Source organism: Bos indicus x Bos taurus, chromosome 20 (assembly GCF_003369695.1).
Source record: "Bos indicus x Bos taurus breed Angus x Brahman F1 hybrid chromosome 20, Bos_hybrid_MaternalHap_v2.0, whole genome shotgun sequence".
In the NCBI taxonomy this organism is placed as follows: Eukaryota; Metazoa; Chordata; class Mammalia; order Artiodactyla; family Bovidae; genus Bos; species Bos indicus x Bos taurus.
Genome location: NC_040095.1, coordinates 47,471,064 through 47,485,692, shown reverse-complemented (window position 1 = coordinate 47,485,692; position 14,629 = coordinate 47,471,064). Strand labels below are relative to the sequence as shown.

The 14,629-nt window shown below is 37.5% G+C and overlaps 1 long non-coding RNA gene and 1 other non-coding gene across 2 annotated transcripts in view; one reads left to right on the top strand and one right to left on the bottom strand.

The window, feature by feature from the left end:
* Positions 1-325: 325 nt before the first annotated feature.
* LOC113879175 overlaps positions 326-14,629 on the top strand; it is a 170,507-nt gene continuing 156,203 nt past the window's right edge. Inside the window, exon 1 of the long non-coding RNA XR_003507225.1 lies at positions 326-367. This is a non-coding gene — a long non-coding RNA (uncharacterized LOC113879175). The remainder of the gene's footprint in view (positions 368-14,629) is intronic.
* TRNAS-GGA lies at positions 9,170-9,241 on the bottom strand. Its single transcript has one exon. It is a non-coding gene; the product is annotated as a tRNA-Ser (tRNA).

Here is a 14,629-nt window from a genome sequence, read left to right as displayed (position 1 = left end):
CAGCCTTAGGAGTATGTGGTATCTGCTTAATGTGGTGCTTGAAATAATAATATTACAGATGACAGAAGCTCACATAATGTACATTCTTTGATTGTCAGACTTTATTCTGACATTCACCAATTAAGATTCATCCATTAGGAGTTTCCTCAGTTATTCCTGACATCACCACCCCTCACAAAAAGAACAAGAAAGCTGGGAAAGGGAGGAGGAGCCAAGATGGCGGAGGAGTAGGACAGGGAGAACACTTTCTCCCCCACAAATTCATCAAAAGAGCATTTAAACGTCGAGTAAATTCCACAAAACAACTTCTGAATGCCGGCAGAGGACATCAGGCACCCAGAAAAGCAACCCAACTCTTCGAAAGGAGGTAGGAAAAAATATTAAAGACAAAAAAAGAGACAAAAGAGGGAGGGACGGAGTTCCGTCCCGGGAAGGGAATCTTAAAAAGAGAGAAGTTTCCAAACACCAGGAAACCTTCTCACTGCCGAATCTGTGCCGAGCTTTGGAAGCACAGAGGGCAACATAACAGGGAGAAAAAATAAATAAACAATTAAAACTCGCAGATTGCGAGTCCTACGGTAACTCCCCCAGCGGAGAAGCAGCGCAGACGCCTGCATCCGCCATTAGCAAGTCGGGGACTGGGCAGGGAGGCGCAGCGCGGGCTGCATCGCTGAGAGTAAGAATCTGGCCTGAATACCCTGAGCGCTATCTGAGCGAAATAATTTGGGCTAGCAAACCAGACTGTGGGATATCTACCACGCGAAAAGCCAGCCCTAACCTAAGACCGCCAGGCCTGCGCACGGAACAAAGGACTGAACAGAGATAGCCGGCTGCAGACCTTCCCCCTCCGGTGACAGGCAGCCAGAGCCGGAAGGGGGCAATCGCAGCCCCAGAGAGACATTATCTATAAAACTGTAAGCAGGCTTCTTTGCTAACTAAAACTTCTTGGGGGTCGGGACGGTCAACATCTGCCTGAGAAGGTGCGCCGGTTTTACACCCAGATAACCGAGTGGCGGGGAGGCGATAAGTCGCAGCATTGGCGCTCGCCAAACACCTCATCGCCAGACTTCATTATAAAGGTAAGAGAGGCAACTACCACATTGACCGTCCCCCCAGACTGATGCAGCACCACTCCAGAGGTCTCCTCTGAGCCTCCAGGGTTCCTCCAGTGGTTAAAGAGGACCCTGGAATGATCACCAACTCCCCCAGACATTCCTGTTCAATTTATGGGAGACTCTACTTTGACTTTACACCATAGAGATGACAGGAGAACCTGCAGAGGCTCACCAATGAGAATCTGACTTGATGGGGAAATGGGGAGGTTCTTGCAACATCCAGCAAATCAATCTTTGCAGATCAGATTCACACTTACAACGCCCAGGTAGTAATCCCATCAGTGGCTTTACTCATCTGAAGAACCAGCTCAGAAGCACATTCTGACCAGGGAACTCAGCAGGATGCAGATATGCCTGATTCAAGTCTTCAGATGAAGAGTTTTGCAAAACTTGGTTTGCTTTTGCCCAGATACAGAGCTGAATTATTGAACCACCTACTGTGGAGAGAACTCCTGATAGTCCCTTGGACTGCAAGGATATAAAACCAGTCAATCCTAAAGGAAATTAACCCTGAATATTCATTGGAAGGACTGATGCTGAAGCTGAAGCTCCAGCACTTTGGTCACTCACTGGAAAAGACCCTGATGCTGGGAAAGATTGAAGGAAGGAGGAGAAGCAGATGACACAGAAAAATAATGCATGACCAAACAGGAAGTCTGTCCTAGAAATAATAACCATAAAAATATCCTAGATTTGAAAACTGTAATAACTGAACTGAAAAATTCAGTACTGTTTCACAAGAACCTTGATCATGCAGAAGAACTGATGACCTTGAAGACAGGACATTTGCAATTATCTAGTCCAGAGCAAAAAGAATGAATAAGAGTGAAGAAATCCTATGGGAATTACAGAAAATTTGAAAAAAAAAAAACATTTGCATTTATGGAAATTAAGAAGAAAAAGACAAAGGGACAGAAATTATATTTAAAGCAATGTTGGCTGAAAACTTCAAATCTGGGGAGAGAAAGGACATCCAGATCAATAGGGCCCAAAAGATCTCAAATAGTTTGAGCTGAAATAGGGCTACAGCAAGACACAATATAATCAAATTTTCTAAAGACAAAAAGTAAATTTAAAATCAGCAAGAAAAATAAGACAAAGTACATAAAAGGGAAATCTGCAAGACTATGGGAGGATTTCTCAGCAGAAGCTTCTGGCCAGAAGAGAATGGGATAGCATAGTCTCAAAAACTTTGAAAGAAAATGACCCTCAATCAAGAATTCCAAACCCAGTAAAGGTGTCCTTCAGAAAGGAAGAGTTGATAAAGACTTTCCTGAACAAAGAAAAGTTGAAGGAGTTCATTACCACCAGACTCTGCCTTATAAGAAATGCTGAACGAAATTCACTGAGTGGAAGTAAAATAACACAAATTTACATTTCAAAAATACAAAGTAATTTAAATCTCTCTGACAAACCGACAAACAGATGAAAAAAACTCATAGGAGAATAGATGACACCCAGATTTTTGGTTACTAGGCACTGAGGGTAGGGAAAGGGGAAACTGGAAGAAGGTGGTCAAAGCATACAAATTTTATTATGATAATATTAATGTATGATATATAAGAAAATTGCCATTAGAGCAAATCCTAAGAGTTTTCACCCCAAGGAAAACACATTTTTCCTTTTTTTTTTTGTTTTCTTTTTATCATACCTATATGAGAAGGTGGATTTCCATTGAATTTATTGTGGTAATCAATTCACAATATAAATAAATTAAATCCTTATTCTGTATACTTTAAAGTTATACATGAATGTATGTGAATTATTTCTCAATAAAATTAGAATAGATATTTGTCCATTAATACTCATCCATTAAGATATTTACAAATTTTCCATTATGAAAAATACCTGTAAGCCTATCTATACTAGGAAATAGATTGGCAGAATAAATTTGAACTTTTAGAAATAATTGAATTGTTATGTTTTAATAAAGAAGATTATAATATCCTACTTTTATATTCTTATTCAAAACTCTACTACATTTTTTTGGTGGCTAATTGGACATTTTGAAGTAAAGAGAGAAATCTGTACTTTATCAAAGTAATTTTTTCTGTTTGCCTAATTGCTACATGGAAGTAGTGGGAATATTTTAACCAGCAGCCTTTCTACTTAGAAATTACATATTTTGATCATCTGTTATGTTACATGCCAATATTAACATTCTTAATATAGATGATTTTTCTGGTTTCTAACTTCCAGGATTTATAAATATTTTATACTGGTGGCAAAGGTCTACACTACAGTGAGAGGGATAAAAACAATCAGGAAGCAATCACAAATTTATGCATCAGATTCACGTTATGCAGTTTCATATTCCAAGAGCAAAATTTCTCTGTTCAATTGATACCATCAGCAGTAATTTGTTTTTGTTTTTGTTTTTTTGCTCCAGAGTTATGCTGAACAAAACGAACATTGTTTAGGAGTTTATTAGAGACTGAATGCCTTGATTTGAAAAAATGTCATCTATACGAACTGACAGCTTTTGAAAATAATGACTTCCACAAATATCATCCAATTAGATCATATTATTCTAATAACTACCATATTATCCTCTTTTCAAAATCTAGTGTTTGGGCTTATGTATATGTATGTGAGCCTTTGTGTATGTGTACACATCCATACAGACATTTTAGTTATGTCAATGACCTATGAGTAGATACTCATTTCTTGAAATATGAGGGTACAAGATATATATTCTTTATGTTAACTACGAAATGCTGCTAGGCACTTTATTACCCAGCACACATCACTAAGGAATAGGTCAAATAATTTACATATTAGATTCATTAAAAAAAAAAAACAATAACTGAAATATCCTTTTGGGTTTCAAAATCCCTGCAGATGGTGACTGCAGCCATGAAATTAAGACACTAAATTAAGACACTCCTTAGAAGAAGAGTATGACTAACCTAGACAGAATATTAAAAAGCAGAGACATTACTTTGCCAACAAAGGTCCGTCTAGTCAACGCTATGGTTTTTCCAATGGTCATGTATGGATTTGAGAGTTGGACTATAAAGAAAGCTGAGAAATCAAAGAATTGATGCTTTTGAATTGTGGTGTTGGAGAAGACTCTTGTCTCGTGCACTGCAAAGAGATCTAACTAGTCCCTCCTAAAGGAGATCCATTCTGAATGTTCATTGGAAGGACTGATGTTGAAACTGAAACTCCAATACTTTGGCCACCTGATGCAAAGAACCAACTCATTGGAAAAGACCCTGATACTGGGAAAGATTGAAGGCGGGAGGAGAAGGGACCGACAGAGGATGAGATGGTTGGATGACATCACTGACTCAATGGACATGAGTCTGAGTAAACTCCGGGAGTTGGGGGATGGGCAGGGAGGCCTGGCGTGCTGCAGTCCATGGGGTTGCAAAGAGTCGGACATGTCTGAGTGACTGAACTGAACTGAACTGAACTGGAACTGAAGTCTCCAGTCTCTAAGCCACAGAATTCTTAATTAAGAAATGTTATTGTACAGCAGGATGGCTCTGATCAAGACTCAGGGCCAACAAAGGGTATATAATTCCTCATACCTTTACAGAAGGGAGAATATTATCTGACATCTCAGGACTCAAAGAACAGACAGTAAGGTCTGGTTCTGAAACAGCTTGGTTGGGGTTGCACAATTCAAAATTTCTTATTTGCACAATTCAAAAGGATGTTATTTGGCATAACAATTAGGTTAAACAAGAGGCATAAAATAAGAAACTCAAATACACAGCTAACTTAATGGGCTATTTAGCAACCTGGTCATAGGAAATCGTTGCTGAAAACTGAAGTGTCCATGAGATAATTTACATGTAGAAGGTGTAACAATAGGTATGGTCACAGGCAAGTTTTGTTGTATCCCTACTTTTAGATCATAGTAAATCTGCTATATCTGAACTGCAGGAATATAACTGAGATGCTAGATGATGGATAAATAGATAGATGATTAATTTCTTGAGGTTAATGTAACAAAGTACTACAACCTAGATGACAAAATAACAGAGCATTATTTGCTTACAGTTAATGGAGGCTAGATTTCTGAAATCAAAAGTTGTCAGTGTTGGTTCTTTTGAAGTATATGAGGGATAATGTGTTCCATGACACTCTCTTAGCTTCTGGTGGTTTAGCAGTAACCTTTTGTGTTCCTTAGCTTATAGGCATTTCATTCCAATCTTTCACCTTTACATGGTAATCTCCCTGTATCTCTTCAAGTTGTCTCCTTCTATGATGTCTGTCTATGTCCATATTTTTCTTTTTTTAATAAGGATACAGATCAAATTGGATTAGGGCCACCTGAATAACTTCATTTTGACTTACTATCTCTGTATAAACCTCCATTCAAAAAGGTCACTTTTTGAGAAATTAGGGTTTCAAAGCAACTTTTGAGGAATTAGGGCTTCAAAGCAACTTTCTTGAAGGAAAAATCCAACCAATAATAGACATATATAGATAGGTAGATAATATTAAAAAGGACACGTCAGATCAGATCAGTCGCTCAGTCATGTCCGACTCTTTGCAACCCCATGAATCGCAGCACGCCAGGCCTCCATGTCCATCACCAACTCCTGGAGTTCACTCAGACTCACATCCATCGAATCAGTGATGCCATCCAGCCATCTCATCCTCTGTTGTCCCCTTCTCCTCCTGCCCCCAATCCCTCCCAGCATCAGAGTCTTTTCCAATGAGTCGACTCTCCACATGAGGTGGCCAAGTACTTGAGTTTCAGCTTTAGCATCATTCCTTCCAAAGAAATCCCAGGGCTGATATCCTTCAAAATGGACTGGTTGGATCTCCTTACAGTCCAAGGGGCTCTCAAAAGTCTTCTCCAACACCACAGTTCAAAAGCATCAATTCTTCGGCGCTTAGCCTTCTTCACAGTCCAACTCTCACATCCATACATGACCACAGGAAAAACCATAGCCTTGACTAGACGGACCTTTTTTGGCAAAGTAATGTCTCTGCTTTTGAATATGCTATCTAGGTTGGTCATAACTTTCCTTCCAAGGAGTAAGCATCTTTTATTTTCATGGCTGCAGTCACCATCTGTAGTGATTTTGGAGCCCAGAAAAATAAAGTCTGACACTGTTTCCCCATCTATTTGCCATAAAGTGATGGGACCAGATGCCATGATCTTCGTTTTCTGAATGTTGAGCTTTAAGCCAACTTTTTCACTCTCACCTTTCACTTTCATCAAGAGGCTTTTTAGTTCCTCTTCACTTTCTGCCATAAGGGTGGTATCATCTGTGTATCTGAGGTTATTGATATTTCTCCCGGCAATCTTGATTCCAGCTTGTGCTTCTTCCAGTCCAGCGTTTCTCATGATGTACTCTGCATATAAGTTAAATAAACAAGGTGACAATATAAAGCCTTGACGTACTCCTTTTCCTATTTGGAACCAGTCTGTTGTTCCATGTCCAGTTCTCACTGTTGCTTCCTGGCCTGCATATAGATTTCTCAAGAGGCAAATCAGGTGGTCTGGTATTCCCATCTCTTTCAGAATTTTCCACAGTTTATTGTGATCCACACAGTCAAAGGCTTTGGCATAGTCAATAAGCAGAAATATATGTTTTTCTGGAACTCTCTTGAGTTTTCCATGATCCAGTGGATGTTGGCAATTTGATCTCTGGTTCCTCTGCCTTTTCTAAAACCAGCTTGAACATCGGGAAGTTCACGGTTCACATATTGCTGAAGCCTGGCTTGGAGAATTTTGAGTATTACTTTACTAGCATGTGAGATGATTGCAATTGTGCGGTACTTTGAGCATTCTTTGGCATTGCCTTTCTTTGGGATTGGAATGAAAACTGACCTTTTCCAGTCCTGTAGCCACTGCTGAGTTTTCCAGATTTGCTGGCATATTGAGTGCAACACTTTCAGAGCATCATCTTTCAGGATTTGGAATAGCTCAACTGGAATTCCATCATCTCTACTAGCTTTGTTCGTAGTGATGATTTCTAAGGCCCACTTGACTTCACATCCCAGGAGGTCTGGCTCTAGGTTAGTGATCACACCATCGTGATTATCTGGGTCGTGAAGATCTTTTTCATACAGTTCTTCTGTGTATTCTTGCCATCTCTTCTTAATATCTTCTGCTTCTGTTAGGTCCATACCACTTCTGTCCTTTATTAAGCTAATCTTTGCATGAAATATTCCTTTGGTATCTCTGATTTTCTTGAAGAGATCCCTAGTCTTTCCCATTGTGTTGTTTTCCTCTATTTCTTTGCATTAATTTTATATTGTATCCTTTTTTATATGTTTTTACAAACGGCAGTGGCATCAACCTCGTGATCTCTGTATTTAAGATATTAAAATATGAGTCCTCAAAATAAAAGGAGACCAGGACTTTTCTTTATTATATATGCAACAAATCATTTCAATTTTGATGAATCTAAGTAAAAAATTATAGTGTAGAGTAAAATGGTATAGAAGGAAAATTCTGTAATTCTTTCAACATATTAAACCATATGAAAAACTTAATAGTAACTTGAGCTTATGCTAACTCACATTGAGTGAGTTAAACCTGTGAGAATATATACCATTCCCAGGGACGGGGGAGCCAGGTGGGCGCCTGTCTATGGGGTCACACAAAGTCGGACACAACTGAAGCGACTTAGCAGCAGCAGCAGCAGTCATTTTGTGGAGAAGGCAATGGCAACTCACTCCAGTACTCTTGCCTGGAAAATCCCATGGACGGAGGAGCCTGGTAGGCTGCAGTCCATGGGGTCATGAAGAGTCAGACACGACTGAGCAACTTCACTTTTTTCACTTTTCACTTTCATGCATTGGAGAAGGAAATGGCAACCCACTCCAGTGTTCTTGCCTGGAGAATCCCAGGGATGGCAGAGCCTGGTGGGCTGCCGTCTATGGTGTCACACAGAGTCGGACATGACTAAAGCGACTTAGCAGCAGCAACAGCTAGTCATTTTGTAAAGAAATGTTGTAAATATTAAGAAAAAAAAGTAAATAATCAGTATCCTCAAGAAAAACAAAGATATTCAATGAAAATGAAATTCAATGAAAATCTTAGAATGGAGTGCCAAGGATTTTGCCGTTTATTACATATGTTACCAAAGCTTATGGAAGATTTTTAAATGAGAAACAATTTTAGAAAATCAAATCTACATTAAGATAGATGAATGATTATAGAAAATAATTTCCCCTAGAAATAACCTAGAGATAAGAACAAGTTAACAATGTTTTAGAGATAAGAACAAGCTAACAATGTTTTAGGTGATACTTTCTTTCCCAATAAGTGATTACAGTGGAATTGTATTTACAGCCTTTGATAACCGATCACATGTGGGAAATGGAGAAGGAACAGGAAACAAAAATCCTAGACCTCACCCTATCCCAGTCCATAGGGTAACAAAGAGTCAACAGGACTGAAGCGACTTAGCACAAATGCACACCCTATCCAAAACTTAACCCTACCCAGGTGGCTCAGTGCTCTCCTATTTTGAAAAAGTAAATAAATAAATAAAGATTAAACTAAAATTCTGGAATTCAAAAGCATTTAGTTCCCAAAATTCTTGAGAGTTTTTATTTTTGTTTTTATTCTCCTTTTCCTTCTTCTCCTCCTAATTCTCCTAACTCTGAAGGAAAGCAACATTATAAAAATAAAATTAAAAAAGAAAAGAAAAACTGGAAGTTGGGGAAAAATGGAAATACATAGGTAGTTTTAAAATATCCTTTGGAAGTAAGAAAAATGTTTTATGTGATTCACAGTGCTTGAGAGTATAATCAGACACTGAAAGCCAGTATGACAAACACTAAAGAAGGAAAAAGACCTACCTATATCAGAACTGTATTATATAAAACACCCAAAATGGAAGGTATGAAGAAAATGAAGAAAAAGGCTTTGTGACCAACTGCTCCATAAATATGATTTTAAAAAGCAAGTGTATTAGAAAAGCATGTGTGCATGTGTGCTTGAGGTGAAGTGAAGTTGCTCAGTCATGTCCAACTCTTTGTGACCCCATGGATTGTAGCCTACCAGGCTCCTCCCTCCATGGGATTCTCCAGGCAAGAGTACTGGAGTGGGTTGCCATTTCCTTCTCCAGGGGATCTTCCCAACCCAGGGATTGAACCTGGGTCTCCTGCATTCCAGGCAGACGCTTTAACCTCTAAGCCACCAGGGCTTAGTTGGGTGCAGCTCTTTGCAACATCATGGACTGTAGCCGGAGAGGCTCCTCTGTCCATGGGATTATCCAAACAAGGATAGTGAAGTGGATTGCCATTTCCTCCTCCAGGGGATCTTCCCAACCCAGGGGTGGAACTTGTGTCTCTGTCTCCTGCATTTGCAGGCAAATTCTTTACTAATGTACCACCTGGGAAACTGAATAGAAAAGCAAGGGAACTTAGTTTAGGTATGGAGGGTAATTTTGACTTTAACTTATATTACCTTATGATGTTTTTTTCTGAAAGGTTTATTTTACTGAAAAATATATTTTAAAAATCTATTTTTAATTCCTTCTCATAACAAAACAAAACAAAACCCTCAAATGTTTAGAAACCTCTTCAGGTTCATTAGCTTGCTATTCATTTCCCAGATTGACATATTCTCACTTAGTAACTAATCCCCATGACCAAAGAGAAAGGAATGTTAAATTCAAATGCATGAGATAAATGTTAAACCCTAATCAAAGTCATATAAATAATTTGGATTCATTTTATGAAGCAACACTTCCTTTTTTTTATTTGCTTTTCTGTAAGTAGTATTTAAACATTTTAAATACTTAAAAAATTAAACATTTTAAAACATTAATAAATTTTAAACATTTTAAATTAAACATTTTAATCATTATTACAAGCATTAAAAGTTTGTAGTTTTTTTCTACACCTAGCTAGTATTGAAAATATAAACTTTTTAAAATTATTGTCATAAGGTCACTGCACAACTTCCTCTTCATTTTCTTTTTTTATATATGTCTTTTTTCCTCATAAATTTTATTTTGTGTGAAGTCCCTTGTCAAGCATTTTCTGCAAGTGAGTTGCATCTCAATGTAGACTTTGAATACTTGCATTCTACAAGCTTTTTTTCTTTTTTCCCCCCACACAGAAAAGGTGAAATATCTTTTAAAAAATAATACTATCTTAACATGATATATGATTCCTGGGTAGAGAATTTTTTCATACATTCTTCTAGCTTCTGGTGTTAGAGATGAGAAGTTTAATACATTTGAATATTTTACTTTCTAAGTGACTTTTCAGTCAGGAAGCTTAAAAGATTTTGTTCCCTTTCCTTTAAATTCTTAGAATTCAGACAATTTACTAGTCTATGAATAGGTGAATAGCTCCTTTTTTCCCTTCAAGGTTGCTATTTTCTTAGTAAACTTTTATAATTTTTAGATTCAAATATTCTTCAACCAAGGGTAGCCTTCTCTATTATTTCTTAAAATCTTGTTTCTCTTCTTTTTCAGAAGAGTTATTACATGAATCATACATAGTTCATGTAGTTTTGTTTCACAGTTACTGTGGACTTAAATAATTTATGAAAACAAAATCTGTTTTATTCTGTAAAACATCAATTATTTACAATAAATTATGCACATACTGGGCTTTGCTGTAATTTGTAAAATTTTATCCCCGTATTTACAGAGAAAAATATCTAGCAAGGTAGAAGAATTTATATATTCTTGGTAGCTTTCATCACTTATTATTTACCACAGTGGAGTCATTATTCAGTAAATATTAAAACTGATAAATAAAATGCATCTATTATTATAATGGAATATTATGTTAGCATACATTTCTAAGGGGCTTCCTGGTGGCACTAGTGATAAAGAACCACCTGCCAATTCAGGAGACTTTATTTTTGGGGCCTCCAAAATCACTGCAGATGGTGATTGCAGCCATGAAATTAAAAGACGCCTACTCCTTGGAAGGAAAGTTATGACCAACCTTGATAGCATATTGAAAAGCAGAGACATTACTTTACCAACAAAGGTCCTTCTAGTCAAGGCTATGCTTTTTCCAGTGATTATGTATAGATGTGAAAGTTGGACTGTGAAGAAAGCTGAGCGCAGAATTGATGCTTTTGAACTGTGGTGTTGGAGAAGACTCCTGAGCGTCCCTTGGACTGCAAGGAGATCCAACCAGTCCATCCTAAAGGAGATCAGTCCTGGGTGTTCATTGGAAGGACTGATGCTGAAGCTGAAACTCCAATACTTTGGCCACCTCAGGCGAAAAGATGACTCATTGGAAAAGACCCTGGTTCTGGGAGGGATTGGGTGTAGGAGAAGAAGGGGACGACAGAGGCTGAGATGGCTGGATGGCATCACCAACTCGATGGACATGAGTTTGAGTGAACTCCAGGAGATGGTGATGGATAGGGAGGCCTGGCATGCTGTGATTCATGTGGTCACAAAGAGTCAGACACGACTGAGCGACTGAACTAAACTGAAGAGACGTGGGTTCAATTGCTGGGTAGGGAAGATCCCCTGGAGAAGTAAATGGTGACCCACTCCAGTATTCTTTCCTGGAGAATTCCATGGATTGAGGAGCCTGGCGGGCTACAGTCCATAGGGTTGCACAGAGTCAGACATGACTGAAGCGACTTAGCACATATGCTTCTAATTGATGTATCTTTTCCTCTTCATTTATTTCCATGAATGACTGTTTGTAACATGAAATATCACATTTTTAAAATTATCAATATATGATCTGATCTTCACTGTGAATTAATCAATATATAGTTTTATCCTCAATCATAGGCATTCAAATACAAAAAAATAGTGATAAATCCATACTAGTAATTCCATAACACTGATTTATGCAAGTGTGCTCTAGTGCATATTAAAATATAAAATTAATATATGTTAACAGATTAGCACAATTAGATGTCACTTCATCCATCTTAATAGCTATTATCAAAAACAAGTAATAAATGGTGAGGATGCAGATTTAATAATATTTGATTATTTTTGAGTATCAAATCAAAGTGTAGCAATGAAATTATTTGTCTATGAATATTTCTTCCTTCTTTAAACATAGTTCTTTCTTTTACATTTATTAGATAACCATGCATTTCTCTTACTCTTTGAAATCTAATAAACAAGCTAAAAATATTCCCTGGATATCCATATGTTCATTGTGGTTAACATATTTTAAGTGGAGATGGGGGGCATCTCTTATCACAGTTATTAATCTGGATACACACTTCCAGCTCATTGAAGTGAGGGTAAAAAACTCTAAAATATCTTACTGGCTCTTAAAGTTTCCCACCATAAATCACATATACCTTCCCGTTACGTTTCAAAATGCAAATAAATCCTATTTGCACCTAACTCCAAAGGGAACAGTGAAGTACAATTCTACCACTTTTCAAGAGGAAAGTTGAAAATACACAGGAAATGCCAGTAAGGCTCTCAACAATATGTAATACTTTTCTCTGTAGAGTTCCTATTTTTTGTTTTTTTCAATGTAACTGTCCTTTACTCAATTTTCTTGTTGAAATATATACTATTATCCATTTTGTTCTAGATTTTGATCATTTGTGATATGCTGAAGGCAATGGCACCACACTCCAGTACTCTTGCCTGGAAAATCCCATGGATGCAGGAGCCTGGTAGGCTGCAGTCCATGGGGTCGCTAGGAGTTGGACACGACTGAGTGACCTCACTTTCACTTTTCACTTTCATGCATTGGAGAAGGAAATGGCAACCCACTCCAGTGTTCTTGCCTGGAGAATCCCAGGGACAGGGGAGCCTGGTGGGCTGCCGTCTTCGGGGTCGCACAGAGTCGGACACGACTGAAGTGACTTAGCAGCAGCAGCAGCAGTCTCTGTACTCAGAGGAGGCAATGGCATCCCACTCCAGTACTCTTGCATGGAAAATCCCATGGATGGAGGAGCCTGGAAGGCTGCAGTCCAGGGGGTCACTGAGGGTTGGGCACGACTGAGCGACTTCACTTTCACTTTTCACTTTCCTGCATTGGAGAAGGAAATGGCAACCCACTCCAGTGTTCCTGCCTGGAGAATCCCAGGGATGGGGGAACCTGGTGGGCTGCCGCCTATGGGGTCGCACAGAGTCGACCACGACTGAAGTGACTTAGTAGCAGTAGCAGTCTCTGTACTAATATCTACATAAGTAGTGTCTCTTGCCTCGTATTACAAACGTTTCCTGGTGCAATGTAATACAAAGGGCCAGGGGAATATAGATTAAAGCACAAACATATATACAAACTCTTACTGGGATTAACACCATGACCATTCCTTGATTGTAACTAAACCAGTAACCATTTTCATCATGCTTTGTCTAATTATTTAATCCCCTTGGCTTCAATCTTATCAATGAATGAAGACAATAATGACAACTTTCTTAGCACTTAGCTTAATAAATGTAAATTGTTATTGCCACTATTAATACACTAAAACACATATAATGAGCTTTTTGATGATATCTTTTCAAATTTGTTAATGAATTGACATAAAATATTACAATATATTATTTGAAAAATCAACTTTGTGTATTATTGATTTATTATTCCTATAATGCTGACTACTTATTATTATAATGCTTCTCAAGTGTTAGTATATTGAATAATCAGATGAGAATAATTTTTCAGTAATTCAAATTACCTAGTTCTATCCTCTGCAATTATGATTCAGTAGACTGAGTGGGCTCCAGATAGTTGGATATTTTGCAATTTCTCTGGAGGAAGTATATAGAGATATATATATTTTTTAAAAAGCTACACTAAAACTGAAAAATGCAGTGGCCCTTTTTTGTGTATCATTTCTATTCCTTCATATTGCACAAACTTATTTGGTTTTGAAAGATTTCCTTGCATTTCAAAAGCATATATGACTCATAATATGTGCTATAAACTTGTTTTGCTATTTATGAAGTAGAAAACATTAGGAAACGCTATAGAGTGCATAAAATCAATAAAAGATTATGAGAATCTTTTGAGCCAGAAAATAGTCCAGAGAGCACAAAGCAATATTAATTAACACTAAAAGGAAATAAAAGTTTAGATGAATGTTTTAATTTAATTCAAATGTAAAAATTTGCAAATGTAGAGAAAGATTGGGGGGAAAGCTATAACATGATGAAAGCTACTAGAAACTACTTAATTTGAACTAGGCTTATTACATTAGAGGACCTGAATTGATTGTTTCATTTACTTTTATTAAAGATGTTTCAAATTACTTCATTCTTTATCAACAATAGGTTGCAATACAATTTCCTATATACATGAAATTTTATCTCATATCAGAAGCTTGTTAAAAATCTTATTCTACCAGTTAGTGAAATACTGTTTCTTCTATACAGATCCAATTACTCTTGCCTTTCTGGAAAATTTTAAGTTTATAAAACCACTGCTTACAGAAAATAATTTAAATCAATTACCTGTCTACACACATATCTTTGACACTTGTCATCTTCCAACATCTACTGCTGTTAAGATGCAAAATCAAGTTTCGATGTTCCAATGAAAAAACAAGAGCCCCAAAATTCACACAGAAGGTAAGTTTCTGCACAAAGCTTTAATATAGGTATATTTGACTCTGAAGTCTATGGTCT